Source organism: Saccopteryx leptura, chromosome 1 (genome assembly GCF_036850995.1).
Source record: "Saccopteryx leptura isolate mSacLep1 chromosome 1, mSacLep1_pri_phased_curated, whole genome shotgun sequence".
In the NCBI taxonomy this organism is placed as follows: domain Eukaryota; kingdom Metazoa; phylum Chordata; class Mammalia; order Chiroptera; family Emballonuridae; genus Saccopteryx; species Saccopteryx leptura.
This window is the reverse complement of record NC_089503.1, coordinates 59,609,228-59,628,581: the sequence shown is the minus strand read 5'-3', so window position 1 is coordinate 59,628,581 and position 19,354 is coordinate 59,609,228.

The window sequence follows — 19,354 nt, the reverse complement described above, 5'->3', positions numbered from 1 at the left end:
TGTTAAAATTGCACATGTGAAACCAAACTCGGTGTCATTAGAAAAAAAGTGTAAAGTTGGGTTTTTGCTGGGACCTTCAGAAGTTTGTGCCCAGGGCATGCACCCAGTGTGCATGCCATTAAATCTGCCTCTGATCCCACAACCTCCTTCAGCCCACATGCTCTTTTGTCTGCACGGGGTCTGCCCTCTGCTGGCCGATACAGCATATTACCTTGAGACCTCAAAGCCAAATTTGAGTAATCCCTCATTCAGCAGGTATTTATTGAATGTCTACTATGTGCCAAGCACTCATTTAGGCATACATGGAATACGTAAGTAATGAAAAAAGATCAAAGAAACTTCTGCCCTAATAGTTAAGAGCATTTTCCACATGTCAGGCAGTGGTCTAAACTTTACAGACATAAACTCACTTAACTTCTAAAACCTTCAGAGCAACCATCTATTTAGTAGATATTCTGTACAATTATTCCAGTTGAACCCACTTGTTCTTCGTCTAGCCGTATCAGCTCCCTCAACCAATTTCAGCACATTGTCACATCCCACCCACAGCATGGATCCGAGGAGTCCCCAGAAATGAATGGAGAAATGATGGCAGAGTACTGACACCAGTAGACTGAAGTTGGAAGCAGAGACTGAGATAGGCATTTATTAAGGGAGCACTCCTCAGGGAGAACACATAAGGGAGAGAGTGAAGCAGATAAGAAAGGAAAAAAAGCCGAACACAGGATGGGCCTCGGGTCATGTCTGGCCCTGGCCTGATCCACAGGGAACTGCTCTACATAGCTGGGGCATAAACCACATACAGGATTACGCCCCCTTGAATTAAGGGGGCAGGACTTTTATGGCCCCTCATCAGTCAGCCATTGGTTGAGGGCCATCGTGGTGGGGAGCAGGGAGGGACAACAGGAGGGTTGTAAGGAGGTTCCATCAGCTGAGAGCAATTCTCTGGAGAAGGATGGAACCTGTGAGCTACTGCAGGCTAGAGCAGTGAAGAAAGCTAAGCAAGGAAGTTGTCTTGGCTGGAGATTAACAAGAGCCTGGTTCTTCAGGAAAATTCTAAAGCTCAACTTCCATCACAGACTTGGCCGTACCTTTTGTGACTATCCTATTCTATCCCATGTCAGTCTCATTGGCTGCTGGCTGCTAGAGGGGCAATTAATCTCCAAGGATGCTCACGTTTGGCTGAGGCCAAGCCTGGAGACGAGGCATCTGTAAGCTGATGGCAGCCAACATGGACAGCAGCTGGGAAAGGGGTCTGCGTGGGGCTCTGTCAGCCTGCACAACAGCTGTGCTTCTGGGGAAACGGGAGCAGAAACAGGGTCAGGTCTTGGATTTCCTTCTAGTTGAAGAGATAAGAGGCACACACCAAAAAAGGAACAAAAGATAACACTGCATAGAAGCAAGTAGGAAACAATATAGTTAACTGCCTGAAAATGCGGGGAACAGATATAAACTGTGATGGCCTGGAAGAGGAAGGGAAGTATTTATGGGTGTCCCCAGGAGATTTGAGGAAGGATATGAAGAACGGTAGGATTTGATTTGGATGACCAAGTATGTGGCTGGCTCTGCTCTAGTCAGCCATTCAGGGACCCATGATAACTATTACCATCCTCAACATATCAGTTCCAAGTTTACTACAGTGTAAGCATTTCTAATTAATAAGGAGAGAAAAAGAACAGAAGTCTAAAGCCAGACATTTACTCTTAAGCAAGGCAAAAGCTGCATACAAACAAGCCTTCTGCTGGCATTCATTGATGAGAGCTTAGTAACATGGCCACAGATGGCTATGAGGGGTGCTGGCAAATCAGCTTCCTATCTAGGCAGTCACGTTCCAGCCAAATTTCTATTATTATGGAAGGAACAAATGGATTTTGATGGACAGCTAGTAGTTTTCTCCCCAGCTTTCTCACCCTTCCCCCCAAACTGGTCATGATCAAAAAGTGTACAGAAGATCATGTACCTTGCCAAGAAGGAAGAAGTCTTGCTACTCTGATTTGATCATGTTTTCTTGGGAGTGGGAAAGGAGCCTTGTGAGTATAGCTAAACCTGTCCTGTGAGTGTGATATTTGCTCATTTTTTTCTGGTACTGGACTCTCATCACAATGGTAATGTCTAAAGCCTTGGTCTAGGCATAAGGGACATAGACAAAGCAAGGCTTTCAGCCAACCTTGTATGGGAAAAAGAATCCTCTTTCAGGTGGCACTAAGAAACGAAGAACATGATCTACCTGCATGAAATCGGAGAACCCATCTGTGGCAGTGGTTAGACTGTGACAGAAAGTGAGCTCCAGGGAGAGGGAGAGCCAGAAATTAGTGAACAGGAAAGAAAAAAGGAAGTAAAACTAATATTTGATGAGCAATCAATCTCTGCCAGGCATTGTGCTGAGAATTTGCATGTTACCTTATTTCACCCTTTTAAAAAACTCTTGAGGTAATTATTTTTTATCCTCATTTTATAGATGAAGAAACAGAAGCTCAGAAGTGAAATAACTTGTTTAGCATTCACTTAATACGTGGAGCTGTGTAGATTTTTAACACAAACTTGCCTGAACTCAAAGCTCATGCTCTCCTCACTAGAGCTTTGAGAGTCACATTAGATCCTTTCTCCCAGCAGACTTTGTGACTGGCCTCTGTTCCCTGCAGGGATCAACTACAGTAGTCAGAATCTCATCCCTGCCCAGCTCCTTTGACCCCCCAGCCAAGTGCCTGTAAAAATAAAAAAAGACGGGGCATTGTCACAATGCTTATGGGAATAATAAACTAGTTGGCACACTTTTTTTTTTTTTTTTTTTTTTTTTTACAGAGACAGAGAGAGAGTCAGAGAGAGGGATAGACAGGGACAGACAGACAGGAACGGAGAGATGAGAAGCACCAATCATTAGTTTTTTGTTGCGCACTGTGACACCTTAGTTGTTCATTGACTGCTTTCTCATATGTGCCTTGACTGCGGGCCTTCAGCACACCTAGTGACCCCTTGCTCGAGCCAGTGACCTTTGGTCCAAGCTGGTGAGCTTTCTCAAGCTGGCGACCTGGGGGTCTCGAACCTGGGTCCTCAGCATCCCAGTCCAATGCTCTATCCACTGCGCCACCACCTAGTCAGGCAGCACACTTATTGCATGAGGGTCCCTGAGTTCTCTAGCACTGACTCTTAACATTGGGAACAAAGGGAACAGAGAGGCCAGCCAAAAAATTTTCTGGGATATTAGAAAGGTTTAATCTTGCCCTGGCCAGTTGGCTCAGCGGTAGAGCGTTGGCCTAGCGTGCGGAGGAACCGGGTTCGATTCCCAGCCAGGGCACATAGGAGAAGCGCCCATTTGCTTCTCCACCCCTCTGCCGCGCCTTCCTCTCTGTCTCTCTCTTCCCCTCCCGCAGCCAAGGCTCCATTGGAGCAAAGATGGCCCGGGCGCTGGGGATGGCTCTGTGGCCTCTGCCCCAGGCGCTAGAGTGGCTCTGGTCGCAACATGCGGGAGTCTGTCTGACTGTCTCTCCCTGTTTCCAGCTTCAGAAAAAAAAAAAAAAAAGAAAAGAAAAAAGAAAGGTTTAATCTCTAGAAAGGATCTAATGTGAATTATTGGTGCATCTCCCTCAGTTGAGGAGAGGAGATTATTTAAATTCATCTTGAAAGAGCTCTGTGGCATAGCTGCAGGCTTATATTTCTGCTCTTGATTTATTATTCATTTATTCATTCAACATATATTTCTTAAGCACCTAGTTGTCAGGCTATGGGTTTGGCTCTAAGAGTACAGAAGAAAACAAGATATACACAGTTCCTGCCCTCATGGGGCAAGGATTACCTCACCCACTTCAATATTTCTACTTATAAAAATTTTCAATTTCTATGAAGGTTTACATTGTCCCCTGCCCGAGCTCCTCTCTAAGTGAAAGAGGTTTCTTTTATTCAACTTACTGCCCTGTTTATAATTTTATGATAATTTTTATCACATTGTACTCTTTTGACATATGTTTTCTCCTTCCTAGAAACAGTGCAAGGGTGCAAGCAGGAACCATGTCTTCTAATGATCTCTATATCCCCATCCAATATGATAAGGCTTGGCACAAAGTGAATGCTTAAATAATATCAGTGAAGTGAATTAACATTATCATAAGTATTATGTAACATAATCCCTCATATGTGTATTGTGCTTCTAACCCTTCAAAGTATTTACACCTTCGTTATCTCATTTGATTTAGAGAGTTCTGTCCAGTGGATTCAATTAGGAGTGGATGTGAGAGCATTCTGCAAAATATAAATGGTGAAGAATTGTTATTGAACTCTCCGTTGTTAACCCCAAGTCCAGGATAATTTAGGTGACATACTTAAGGTCATATAGCAGGAGTCTGGTAGAATCTGTCTCCTGACTTTTCATTTCTGGACTCTTCCTCCCTGAAATAGGGAGAAACTAACAAAAGAGAGGTATAAAAAAGTGTCCTGGAAGCCTACGAAGTGATTGCAAACTCCCAGGAGTGGATACAGTGGTGCTTAGCTCAGTTAATTGGGGCCAATGCGTCCATTAACCAGCTGCTGGGAACATGAGCTGCTGACAGCTCACAGCTGCATCCCCACTGCTCATTGCCCTGAGTTACAGGGAATGATTTCACCCACGGTTACACCCCCTCCAGGGGATGGCTCACAATGACAGGCTGATGCAGGGATATAAAAGTCTAATTCCATGGCCTCAATTTGGGACAACTCTGAGGAGCCATCTCAGCTCCACAACTCCGCACACAATCAGCTGAGGCTTCGGTTACAACCATATTGTAAATGAGCTTCTCCTACTGCCCTCTCCTACTTCCTCACTTCCTTATTGATGTATCTCCCAAAAGCACTCCCCAAAAAGCCTGCATACAACTCTCCATCCCAGTCTGTTTCTAAGGGGATCAATTTCTCCCTCGAGAACTGTGCCCTGCATTGAGTCTATTACAAAGTTAATGTCAGTAATGATAGAGAAATGAGATAATAGATATGGAGGGAGGCAGTTAGTGGTTCTAGCAAAACCAAAAAGAAGACAAGTGACAGAGACTGGCTGTGCACAAAACAGTTATGTTCACTGAATAAGAAGTAGCCACCAGAGGGCCAAGCTCTACAGATCCACAGTTCTGCTGCTAGTTCAGAGCAGAATTCTAATTTTGCCCTTGACCTGCCAGACACCAGGAATAACTGTCTGCACTGGAGGGGGAAATTATTGGCCCAATGCTTCTTTCTCTTTTACCTATTCCATGGACATCAGTGCCCTATCCTGCCCCCAACTCTGTCATCAAGCCCTTAGTGCCATTACACATAATGTATTTTTATGAACCAAGGTTTCCAAAAATTGAGTGCTTCCATCATCCACTGCTCTCTTTGTTCCCAATGGGTTCTGAAGATCAGACGTGCGGATTCCAAACAGTTAGTTGTGATGATTCTCACCCAGAATGGAGAGAATCAGTGCTATAATCTGTGTAGTCCTTTCACTTTCCTCACACCCCTTCGCTTCCATAGTTTGTAGTAAAGATAAGACATGCAGGCTTAGATGGGAACTATAGTGGCCAAGGGAGAAAGGGGACATGAGAGTCTTCACAGAAGATGAAAAAGTTTGAGAACCTTGTATAACTGAGTGAATTAGATCAATTAAGTTTTGTATATGCCATGCACTCGGTAAAAAGACTTACAGAAAAAAAATTACTTACTATGCTTTTGGAAGAACAGTTCATCTTTTATAGGTTGAAAGGCTTTCTTTACCTCGTGGGAAAACATTTAGAGATTTTCAGTAAAAGTTATCTGTTTCCAATATATACATTCTTGATGGGACAGAGCTGGATTATTTGGGAAGGGAAAGCTCTGAAGGCTAAAGCAGAGGTGAATTCTGTGAAACCAGGAGGATGGATGGTGGTGGAAACCTGCGCTTAGCTCCCTCCCAGTGTCTCTGGCAGTGATGACAAGGACACCTAAGGAACGAACGCCAAGCCATGGCTCTGGGAGTTACTACTATATATAGGAATTGTTGCTGGCAAGATTTAGAATGGGAGGAGTAAATGCCTTAAGCAACTGTGCCCGATCCATCTGCCTGGAACACACCTCCTTGGACAATGAGCCACAACTACAACAGACTGAAGACAGTTCCCCAGATTTTCTAGACTGGGTACACCCAGGGAGAGAGGGTTGCATTTCTAAAAAAACTCTGAAATTGGATATCCCCCCCAAACCTGGCAAGTGGGGGTAAAGTTAAATTAAACTTGACTTGATTTAGAAAAAGAGTAAAGAAATTTAATATTCTTTCATGTGTTCTTGAATAAATCAAATGGTTCCAATACTTGAAGCTTTGATATTACAATAGTAAATCTAACCTGGCCATATTAATAAAAGAACAGTAATGATGCTTTGAAAGATTAATGTTAGGCAATGTTTTATTTCATGTAATCCTCACAACGCACATATGAAGTAGACCGAGACAGACAAGTCAAGAGGGTCACCCCAGGTTCCATGGCTAGTAAATGTCAGAACTAGGTTGGACTCCATGTATAACTTCTATAGCCATTCATTCAATGATACCTAGTCCATCACTCACTAATTCATTTAGCCAAATATTCACTCAGGCAGTGAATGGGATTAATGCATTTATTGAACAGTGAGATAGATATAGTAGTACTTTGAAAAACAAAAGAATCTTAAAATTGTAGAATGTTTGTACTGGCAGCTGTAGAGCCCAATGGACTAAATTGGAATATACTGGCTCTGTTGTTCACTACCTATGTGACCATGAGCAATTTATAATACCATTTTTATTCCCAGCTTCCAAACTATATATCACAAATAATAATCCACATACATTCTCATTAGAGTGATGTGAAGATTATGGATAATATTAGAGATAATATCGATCTATAATCTGTCTGTTTATCTATCTATACAAGACCAGCTACATAATTTGTGAGATCCAGTACAAAATGAAAATGCAGGGCTTCTTGTTCAAAAGTTATTAAAAATTTCAAGATGGTATTAGCAGAGGACTAAACCAAGTATGAGGCCCTTTTACATATGGGGCTCTGATGGCATATCAGTACCTCACACTGAGTAAGTACTCAATTAATGGTAGTCCTTTTTGCTTTCTAAGTCAATGATTTTAACCTTCTTTTGCATATGAGAAAAATGAAGTTCAACAAAGAGAGAACATGCAGGTTAGTGGCAGAGCCAGGACCACAACCCAGACTCCTCTGTTCCCAGGTTAGAAGTCCTTACCTCAGCATTTCCCAAGTGTGTTCTGTATGAGGATAATAGATATTCCATGAATAAAAGTTTCCATAAACAAGCATGTTTGCAAAACATTGCATTAAGATTAAATAGACATCTTTTACAGAGACCTTTGGAGACTTTCCTATGGGAAACACAAACCTCCAAGACAAGGATATAATATGGAACATCTGTGAAGTAATGATATGGAGTCTTTTCTCAGGAGCATATTAAGTATCTCTTAGAACTTGCTCAGAAATTCTTCTCTATACACTGCTGCAGGGCAGTGGAAGTTTCCATGGCTTTTGATCTGTGGGACGTGGCTGTTCTTACTCTAAATTAGAAGCAAACATATTCCCTCCATTAGGTCTTTTTGTTGGAATCTCTGCCCTGGTTGACTTGTGAGTCTGAGGATAAAAAATAATAAAAACCAGACTACGGGACAAACATACTTGTTTAGAGTCACCCAGTTGCACCCATAAGGCAGATGCGATCTGCCCCTCTCCCACAAGTAGAAATATACAGACAAAACATGATCATGACCCCAAAATTCTTTCCATTCTAAGTAACTTGCTTGCAGCTACATTACAAAAGTAGCAGCCAAAGTCATATACATACAAAGGCACACGAGAAGCCAGGAAATCATGATTCTCATCTCAGCTCCTCCACTTATTAGACATGTGGCCTAGACTGGTTAAGTCATCTGCTCATCCCTTTACTTTTACTGAAAACCTTCTTGTATCAAATTAACTTCACCCTTATATTTGAACTATCAGGCATTTATAGTTCATCTGCAGCACTCCTACCCGCAGGCCCTTGAGAATCTCTATGGAACACAGTTTGCGCACCAGCAGACTAGATGATCTCTATGGTTCCCTTCTGCTCAGATAGTCTGTGATTCAAATTTGTGTAGAGTTTTGCTAGCTCTTGCCTCCACATTAAAATAAAGGACCCTATCTCCTTGAGCAATTCTCCTTCTAATTTCTGGGAGGTCCAAAGAATGACTCTCACATGCTGTGTTGTTGAGATGCCAGGTGACACTGAGCCTTCTGGAGTCCGCAGTACACAAAGCCCATTATAAGGATTGTGCAAAGGGAAGGATACTTTCTCTCCCTACCATGCTTTATTTTGTCAATTGGGCTTTCAGTAGGTATTACTTATGCCCTTTGACTCAGAGTTGTTAGTAAAGCAGCTCTTCTATATATCCTGATTCCTCCTCACCTCCATTCCCATCTATAAATTCTTATGAGCCCAAGGTGGGGTAGGGGTAGGGCTGCAGCAAAGCCAAGAAAAAAGTCTGCATGATAAACCTAATATTAAAGTGACTAAATTGTTCTCCTTTAGAGAGGACAGTCCTTCTTTTGTAAGTTCTGTCCTGCCTCAAAAAGTGTCCTCCTACATGTCCTCCTTTTTGATACTAGACTAATCTATAAATGTCCATATTCGACTGATACAGAGTCGATCCATTGCGTGTGATGTGACATATTTGTATTTGACATGACAATTCATCAAGGTTCAGTTCAGTGCGGCAAGACGCGATTATGAGATGCATGTGCTCCGCACAGGAGATCTTGACAGAGCACATGATATACCGAATGCGCAAATGGCTTTGTGTACTTCTTACTGAAACATGACACAGCACATATGACACTGTAGACTCACAAATATTTCTTTCTCAGTGAATATTCAATCATAGGTAAGCACAATTCACATTTTATTAATTCATTATATATTTAATAATTTCCAAATATGTATAATTTCATTTACAAGTATTTTCCTGAAATTCGAGTTTTAAAGTGAAAATCTAACCTCAAACCATATCTATTAATAATGCATTTTGATTAAATAGTTGCATAAAACAGACATTTTTTAATAAGAAAATAATAAATACACCTGAATATCACTCCAAATTAGTGGTTTTGTTTGATATTTAGTTTGTTAATTTAGCTTCTGGAAAATTCGCCTACCATGATGTAATGTTTCCAGTTCCTAATGTGCTTGCATCGTTTGTGTAGCTCTATATTTAATTTTTAATTTTTAATTTCATTTAAGGGATGGAAATATCAAAAAAGAAAAAATGACATTTCAACGATAAATTGAAAAAGGAATTTCCATTCCTCATATCAAAGAAAGATATATCATTGTTTTCTGCAATATTTGCAGTGGAGAATTTTGTATTGCAGTTGGGGGCAGAGCAGCAATAATGAAACACTTGACCACCAACAAACATAAGCAATCATTAGATGCATCAGCTTCCAGTTGTAAAGTAACAAGTTTTTTAAAAACTTCAAATTACTCTGAAGAGGACAAACAGCTGGCTGCAATGGAGGGAACATTGCATTTCATACCATAATTCACAAAGTTTTTGTAGTATGGATTGTACAACTAAATTATTGAAAAAGTTTCACAGTGCAAAATTTTCATGTGCCAGGACAAAATGCAAGGCTATTTTGAAATCAGTATTTAAAAATTACCATGACAAAATACTTTCAGAGGACTTGGACACTGCAGCATTTGTAACAATTTTATCTGATGTATCAAATCATAATGAAATTAAATTGTATCCAATAATAGTAAGATATTTTAATGTTACCAAGGGCATTCAAGTAAAAATTTTAAATTTAGAATCCATTAAGGGTGAAACTACTGAAATTTTGTCAAACCATCTATACAGAGTAATAAATGAAAAAAATTTGAAATCCAAAGTGTTACACTAACGGCTGATAATATAAATACAAATTTTGGTGGGTGAAGATGCAAAGGGGTGAATAATATGTTTGTAAAATTACAAGAGTTACTCCAAAAGAAAATACTAGGAATAGGTTGTAATGCACATATTTTGTCAAATGCAATCAACACAGCATCATGTGCCATTCCAATTGATGTAGAAGTAATAATAACTACAATTTATTTGCATTTCAGTGATTTTACCATTCATGTTGCTACTTTAAAACAATTTTGTGAAGAAGCCAATGTTGAATACAAAGACTTTTAGGATATTTAAAGGTTCGATGACTTGCTCTAACACCTGCTATAGAGCATGTTCTACAATTATTTGAGCCTCTCTGTTTATATTTTTTACATTTAGACAAATGTCCTAAAATCCTGGAATCATTTTTCAATAATAAAAGGTCTGAGATATTAATGTACTTTTTACATAATCACGCATCTATTTTTCACAAAACAATTCAAAAGATTGAAAGTGAACACATTTTAACTATGGAAGTTAGTTTTATTTTGAGTGACTTTATCCTTCAATATAAATCTTGTTTTGAAGAAAAATTTCTTCCTTTAGTTATAAAAAAAATTGTCAGACTTAGAGGAATCAAATCCAAGTATAACAAAAAAGTTTATCAAAGAAGTGCAGATTTTTTACCAGACATGTTTTCAATATATCAAAGAATGATCTGAAACAAACATCACAGGAAATAACAGTTTTCAATGGTGTTTTTTTACTTCATCACAAGCATATTGGACAGATATTAAATCTTGTCCTGAGTTTTTATCTATTTATTTATTTATTTACTTATTTTTTATTTATTTTACAGGGACAGAGAGAGTCAGAGAAAGGGATAGATAGAGACAGACAGACAGGAATGAAGAGAGTTAAGAAGCATCAGTCATCAGTCATCAGTTTTTTGTTGAGAGACCTTAGTTGTTCATTGATTACTTTCTCATATGTGCCTTGACTGCGGGCCTTCAGCAGACAGAGAAACCCCTTGCTCAAGCCAGTGACCTTGGGTCCAAGCTGGTGAGCTTTTGTTCAAACCAATGAGCCCACGCTCAAGCTGGCAACCTCGGGGTCTCGAACCTGGGTCCTCTGCATCTCAGTCTGATGCTCTATCCACTGCACCACTGCCTGGTCAGGCTGTCTTGAGTTTTTAATCTAAAGAAATGCCTGACATCAAAATAGACAGCAATTGTCTCTGAAGAAATTAGAAGTCTGAATGTTTATTTAAATTCTGAAAAATTAATACAATGGGAAAATGAACACATCAAAATTGATAAAAGATGGGTGTAAATATTCAGCCATTTTAAAAATGAACATATTCTCCCTGGCCAGTTGGCTCAGTGGAAGAGCGTTAGCCTGGCATGCGGAAGTCCCGGGTTCGATTCCCGGCCGGGGCACACAGGAGAAGCGCCCATCTGCTTCTCCATCCCTCCCCCTCTCCTTCCTCTCTGTCTCTCTCTTCCCCTCCCGTAGCCAAGGCTCCATTGGAGCAAAGATGGCCCGGGCGCTGGGGATGGCTCCATGGCCTCTGCCTCAGGCGCTAGAGTGGCTCTGGTCGCAACAGAGCGACGCCCCGGATGGGCAGAGCATCGCCCCCTGGTGGGCGTGCCAGGTGGATCCCGGTCGGGCGCATGCGGGAGTCTGTCTGACTGCCTCCCCATTTCCAGCTTCAGAAAAATACAAATAAATAAATAAATAAAAATAAAAATGAACATATTCCATGTGAAAATTTATTTATTTTTATTCAATTTACATTGTGCTTCCCTGGAACTAATGCAGAAGTTGAAAGAGTTTTTTCAATTGCTAATGTTTGGACAAGTGAGAAATCAAGATTGAATGTTGATATTCTAGCTGCAGCATTTGCTGTAAAATTCAATATAAAGGATATTTCTTGTTCAGATATTTCCAATATATTATTACAAGATGATACATTGACAAAAAAATTCATTCAATGGAAAAGTACTCATTTAGAGAATATTATCTGAGTACTTTTTTCTAACAATTATTATTAAAAATTAATAGGCATGTAAGCATATTTACAATATAAAATATTACAAATGTTTTTGTTTATGCATTTATCATAGTGTATTATTGCAATGAATAAAATAGTTCTTTTATTTATGATATTGTTTCCTTCAATTTATTTTTGTCCTTTTCGTTGTAAAAAAGTTGGTCACCTTACTATATTGAAGTTAGACTCATTCCTCTTTGATTTTAAAGATTCTTTTAGTGGAGATGATGTCAGAGTAATAGCAGCATGAGAGACACTCCTAATCTCTCCCCTTGAAATTTCAACAAATTGAACAACTATAACACAGTGAAGGAACCTCAGCTGGGCTCACAGGCATACCTGAAAGATCCATGCACCAAATGGACTAAAGATGGGATGGGGTAAAAAGGGGGGTAAAAGGTCAAATGCATTTGTGGTAGGCTTTGAAGAGGAGAGGAGACAAACCTAGAGTGACTGGGAATTTTTCTCTGCTGGACTACAGGGAAGAGGGATGCTTGGGCTCTCTGGATTTAGTCAGAGGGGCATAGAGGGGGAAACTAAGAGTGACTAGGTCTTGTTCTGCCAGAAGAAGCGATTATAGGGACAGAGGGCGAGATAAACCAAAGCAGCCAGGGCATGGTATCATGGCCAGTTTTCCTGCAGACTGCACTCAGTAGAGTCAGAGAAAACTAAAGTGCAGCCCCCCAGACATCACCTCCCTTACCTCACAGTACGGAAAGTGGCAGAGACAAACTCCACAGCTAGCTCTCCAGAGCCATTCTCTCCCTTGAAGAACAGAGGTGCTCTATGTCCAGTCCCCAGGTCTGTTGAAACATGGGAAGGAGCACCTAGAAGCCTGAGGTTGCCATTGCTAGAGCTGTAAAGCAGGAAATCTGAAGCCATAAAGCTAAAGCCATAAGGCTGAAGCCATAAGGCTGAAGCCATAAAGCCCTCACAACAAGCCCCACCCACCAACGCAACTGCAGCCCCACCTACATCGTTGCGACAACAACATCTCAGCAGGCAGCCTAGGAACTTCACGGAGCTAAAAGTTGTAATAAAGCAACACCTACTGGAAGAAACTTCTCAAAACTAAAATATATTTTCCCCCTTTTTTCTTCTTATTTTTTACTATTTTTCATTTTTGAATTTTTTTTTGACAGAGACAGAGAGAGAGTCAGAGAGAGAGACACATAGGGACAGACAGAAAGGAAGAGAGATGAGAAGATCAATTCTTCATTGCAGCTTCTTAGTTGTTCAGTGACTGCTTTCTCATATGTGCCTTGGCCGGGGGCTACAACAGAGTGAGTGACCCATTGCTCAAGCCAATGACTTTGGGCTCAAGTCAGTGACCATGAATGAGGTCATGTTTATGATCCCACACTCAAGCCATTGACCCCTTGCTCAAGCTGGTAAGCCTGTGCTCAAGCCGGATGAGCCCATGCTCAAGCCAGCGACCCTGGATTTTGAACCTGGGTCCTCCATCATGTCCCAGTCCGATGCTCTATCCACTGCACTGCTGCCTGGTCAGGTGAATTTCATTTTCTTTAATTTTTATATTTTTACTTTTTTGTGTGGCTGTTTTATATTTGTTTTCTTTTATTTGCTTTCAATCTCTTTTCCTGTGGATTATCTTCTTTACTTGTCCTAATATTTTAAGTTCTTATATTTATTATTGTATTTTTTTCATATTTCAATTTTTTAGTTGTTTTTTGTTAGGGTCCTTAACAATACCACTCTCAAATGACATCAAGAAAGAAGAAATCGTATACCATGGCTACATAAGACAGAGACATAGTTCAGAAAGAAAGTGAAAAATCTCCAGAAAAATATTTCAATCACATGGAAACCTTGGAGCAAAATGATAGAGAATTCAAAATTGAAGTTCTGAAAACACTCAACGTGATGTTAGAAGAGACCAATAGGCAACTTAATGAGCTCAGAAAACAAATCAATGAACAAAACAAATACCTCACTAAGGAGATTAAAACTTTAAAAACAGAGATGAAAAACTCAATACATGAATTGAAGACTGAGGTAACAAGTTTAGCTAAGAGGACAAGCCTCATAGAGGAAAGGATCAGTGATATTGAATACAGGACTAGAGATACTACAGAGAGAAGGGGAGAGAGACTCATGACTTTAAAAAAAAACCTAGAGAGCTTTACAAGAATTGTCTGACTTCATTAGAAAGAGTAATATAAGAATAATGGGTATATCAGAAGAAGGAGAGAGGGAGAAGGGAATGGAGAGCCTATACAAACAAATAACTGATGAAAATTTCTGGAGCCTATGGAAAGAGTTAGAGCCTCGAATCCAACAAGCAAACAGAATGCCAAGTTCCTGCAACCCTAACAGACCTACTCCAAGGCACATCATAATAAAATTGTCAAAAATCAATGACAAAGCCCTGGCCGGTTGGCTCAGCGGTAGAGCGTCGGCCTAGCGTGCGGAGGACCCGGGTTCGATTCCCGGCCAGGGCACACAGGAGAAGCGCCCATTTGCTTCTCCACCCCTCCGCCGCGCTTTCCTCTCTGTCTCTCTCTTCCCCTCCTGCAGCCGAGGCTCCATTGGAGCAAACATGGCCCGGGCGCTGGGCATGGCTCTGTGGCCTCTGCCTCAGGCGCTAGAGTGGCTCTGGTCGCAGTATGGCGACGCCCAGGATGGGCAGAGCATCGCCCCCTGGGGGGCAGAGCACCGCCCCTGGTGGGCGTGCCGGGTGGATTCCGGTCGGGCGCATGCGGGAGTCTGTCTGACTGTCACTCCCTGTTTCCAGCTTCAGAAAAATGAAAAAGAAAAAAAAAAAAAAAAAAAAAAATCAATGACAAAGAAAGAATCCTCAAGGCAGCTAGGGAAAAGAAATACATAACATAAAAAGGAAAGCCCATTAGGTTATCATCAGACTTCTCAGCAGAAACTTTATAAGTCAGATGAGAGTGGACCCAAACATTCGGTGTATTGAAGGAGAGGAATTACCAGCCAAGAATTCTATATCAAAGTTATCCTTCAAATATGAAGGAGAAATAAAAACTTTTACAGACATACAGAAGCTGAGAGAATTTATTATTGGAAAACTCCCACTGCAGGAAATACTCAAGGGGTTATTTGACCAGATACAAAGAACAAAACAAACCAAAACTACAAGTAAAAGCTCCAACAAGGTCATAATAAAAACAAGGATGCCTGACCAGGCAGTGGCACAGCAGATGGAGCACTGGACTGGAGGTGGAGGAGCCAGGCTCAAAACCCTAAGGTCGCCAACTTGAGTATAGGCTCACCAGCTTGAGCACGGTGTCACTGACTTGAGCATGAGATTATAGACATGACACCATGGTCACTAGCTTGAGCCCAAAGGTTTCTGGCTTGAAACCCAAGGTCGTTGGCTTGAGCCCAAAGTTGCTGGCTTGAGCAATGGGTCACTCTCTCTACTGTAGCCCCCAAGTCAGGGCACATATGAGAAAGCAATCAATGAACAACTAAGGAGCTGCAACAAAGAATTGATGCTTCTCATCTCTCTTTCTTCCTGTCCGTCTGTCCCTATCTGTCCTTCTCTCTGACTGTCTCTCAGTCTCTGTCAAAAAACAAAACAAAATAGAACAAAAATATGGATAATCTGTGACAATAACATAAAAGGGAAAAGGATAAAGATCTGCAGTAGCAAAGGAGGATGGAGTGCAGAAGCACTCATAAGACAAAGGATTCTTGTACATGTGAACATTTTTTTTAACCTAATGGTAACCACCCATGAAAAAGCCAGTACTAAAACACACAGCTTAAAAAAGAAGAAAGAGGAGAAAGAAATATGGAATGCCTCCAAATAAAAACAACTGATAGAAACAAAAAATAGAAGAACCAAACAAGACACAGAATTAACAGAAAACAAACCATAAAATGGCTATAGAAAATTCTCGTGTCAATAATTACCCTAAATGTAAATTGACTGAATTCACCAATAAAGAGGCACAGAGTAGCAGGTTGGACCAAGAAGAAAAACCCAACCATATTCTGCCTTCAAAAGACACATCTAAGCTGCAAGGACAAAAGTAGATTCAAATTGAAAGGTTGGAAAATGATTCTCCAAGCAAATAATATCCAAATAAAAGCTGTTATAGCCATACCCATATCTGACAATGCTGACTTCAAGACAACAAAGGTGACCAGAGACAAAAATGGACATTTCATAATGATAAAGGGGGCATTATATCAAGAAGACTTAACATTTCTTAATATATATGCACCAAACAAGGGAGCACCAAAATATAAAAGACATCTACTAACTGATCTAAAAATAGAAGCAGACAAAAACATGATCATACTTGGAGATTTCAAAACACCATTGATGGCTTTAGATAGATCATCCAAACAAAATATCAATAAAGAAATATCAGCTTTAAATGACACTTGGGACCAAATAGACATAATAGACTTTTTAGGACATTTCATCCCAAAACATCAGATTATACATTCTTCTCCAGTGTGCATGGAACATTCTCAAGGATAGACCGTATGTTGGGCCACAAAACAAACATCAACAAATTCAGGAAGATTGAAATTATACCAAGCATATTTTCTAATCATAAGGCTGTGAAGTTAGAATTCAACTGTAAAAAGTAAGTAAAGAAACTCACAAAAATGTGGAAATTAAAGAACATACTTCCAAAAATGACTGGGTCAAAGAATAAATAAAAGCAGAGATCATATAGACAAATGAAAATGATAAAACAACATATCAAAATTTCCGGGATGCAGTGAAAGCAGCAATAGGAGGAAAGTTTATATCATAAAGTAAACAACCTAACATCACACTTTAAGGAACTAGAAAAAGAAGAACAAAGGCAACCTAAAGTCAGCAGAAAAAGGAAATAGTAAAAATTAGAGCAGAACTAAATAAAATAGAGAACAAAAAACTGGTTCTTTGAAAAGATCAATAAAATCAACAAACCACTGGCTAGACTCACTAAGGAAAAAAAAGGATGGACTCATATAAACAAAATCTAAAATGAAAGAGGAGAAATTACCACAGAAATCACAGATATACAAAAGATCATAGTAGAATATTATGAAAGATTATATGCCACCAAATTCAACAATCTAGAGCAGTGGTAGTCAACCTGATCCCTGCCCACTAGTGGGCATTCCAGCTTTCATGGTGGGTGGTAGCAGAGCAACCAAAGTATAAATAAAAAGATAGATTTAACTATAGTAAGTTGTTTTATAAAGATTTATTCTGCCAAACAGCGAAAATCTGATATAAAGTACTTGGTAAGTAATTATTATTATATGCTTTAACTTGCTGTAACTCTGCTTTATAAATTTTATAAAGTAAAGTTACTTCCCTACTTTATAAATCACCATTACTGTGGAACTGGTGGGAGGTTAGAAAATTTTACTACTAACAGAGATACAAAAGTGGGCGGTAGGTATAAAAAGGTTGACTACCCCGATCTAGAGGAAATAGATAAATTCCTAGAACTATACAATCTTCCCAGACTGAGTCATGAAGAAGTGGAAAACCTAAATAGACCTATAAGCAGGGAGGAAATAGAAACAACTATCAAAAACATCCCCCCCCAAAAAAGTCCAGGATAAGATGGTTACACTAGTGAATTCTACCAAACATTCAAAGAAGATTCAGTACCTATCCTTCTCAAAGTCTTTCATAAAACATAAGAAGAGGCAATACTCCCCAACACATTTTATGAGGCCAACATAACCCTCATATCAAAACTTGGCAAGAACAACACACAAAAAAAGAAAACTACAGACCAATATCTCTAATGAATACAGATGAAAACTCCAAAACAAAATACTAGCAAATTGAATATAACAACTCATTAAAAAAATAATACATCACAATCAAGTAGGATTCATTCCAGTGGCACAAAGTTTCAATATACGGAAATCCATCAGTGTAATACATCACATCAACAAAACAAAGAACAAAAATTATATGATCTTATCAATAGATGCAGAAAAGGCATTCGATAAGATACAAGATCCCTTTATGTGTAAAAACTCAACAAAATCAGAATAGAAGGAAAGTACATCTACATCAACATAATAAAGGCCATATATGAAAAGCCATCAGCTAATACCATACAAAATAGTGAAAAAATGAAGGCTTTTCCTCTTAAGTCAGGAACAAGACAAGGCTGCCAACTCTCTCCACTCTTATTCAACATAGTTCTGCAAGTTTTATCCAGAACAATCAGGCAAAGAAAGAAATAAAAAGGCTCCATATCAGGAAAGAAGAGGTAAAGGTATCACTTTTTGCAGAGGACATGATTCTGTATATAGAAAACCCTAAAGACTCCACCAAAAAACTGTTAGAGACAATAAACCAATAAAGTAAAGTCACACGATACAAAATTAATATACAAAAAAGTCTACTGCTTTTCATATGCCAATATTGAAACTTCAGAAAATGAACTAAAAAAATAATTCATTTTATAATTGCAACAACAACAAAAAATACCTTGGAATGAACTTAACAAAGGATGTGAAGGACCTATATATTGAAAACTACAAAACATTATTGAAAGAAATTGAAAAAGACACAATGAAATGGAAAAATATTCTATGGTCATGGATTGAAAGAATCAACATAGTTAAAATGGCCATATTACTCTTAGCAATATACACATTTAATACAATCCCCATCAAAATTTCAGTATCATTTTTTTAAAAACTAGAACAAAAAATTACCAGGTTTGTATAGAACCATAAGAAACCCCAAATAGCCAAAGAAATCCTGAGGAAAAAGAATGAAGCTGGAGGTATCACACTACCTGACTTCAAATTATACTACAGAGCCACAGTAACCAAAACTGCATGGTATTGGCAGAAAAACAGACTGAGCAATTGAGAACAAAATTGAGAGCCCAAAAATAAAACCACATATATATGGACAAATCATCTTTGACAAAAAAGCTAAAAACATACAATGGAGAAAAGAAAGCCTCTTTAATAAGTGGCGCTGGGAAAATTGGAAAGCCACATGCAAAAGAATGAAATTTGACTATGTATTTTTCCCCTGTACAAAAATTAATTCAAAATGGATCAAAGACCTAAATATAAGACCTGAAACTATAAATTACATAGAAGAAAACATAGGTACTAAGCTCATGTACCTTGGCCATAGAGAACAATTTATGAATTTGACTCCAAAAGCAAGGGAAGTAAAGGCAAAAATAAACGAATGGGACTATATCAAACTAAGAAGCTTCTGCACAGCAAGAGAAACTGACAACAAAACAAATAGGCAACCAACTATATAGGAGATGATAGTTGCATATATAAAGAACTCACAAAGCTCAGCAACAAATGAGCAAATAATCCAATTTAAAATGGGGAGAGGACCTGAACACTTCTCCCAAGAGGACATACAAATGGCCAACAGATATATGAAAAGACTAGAAAGCCCGGCA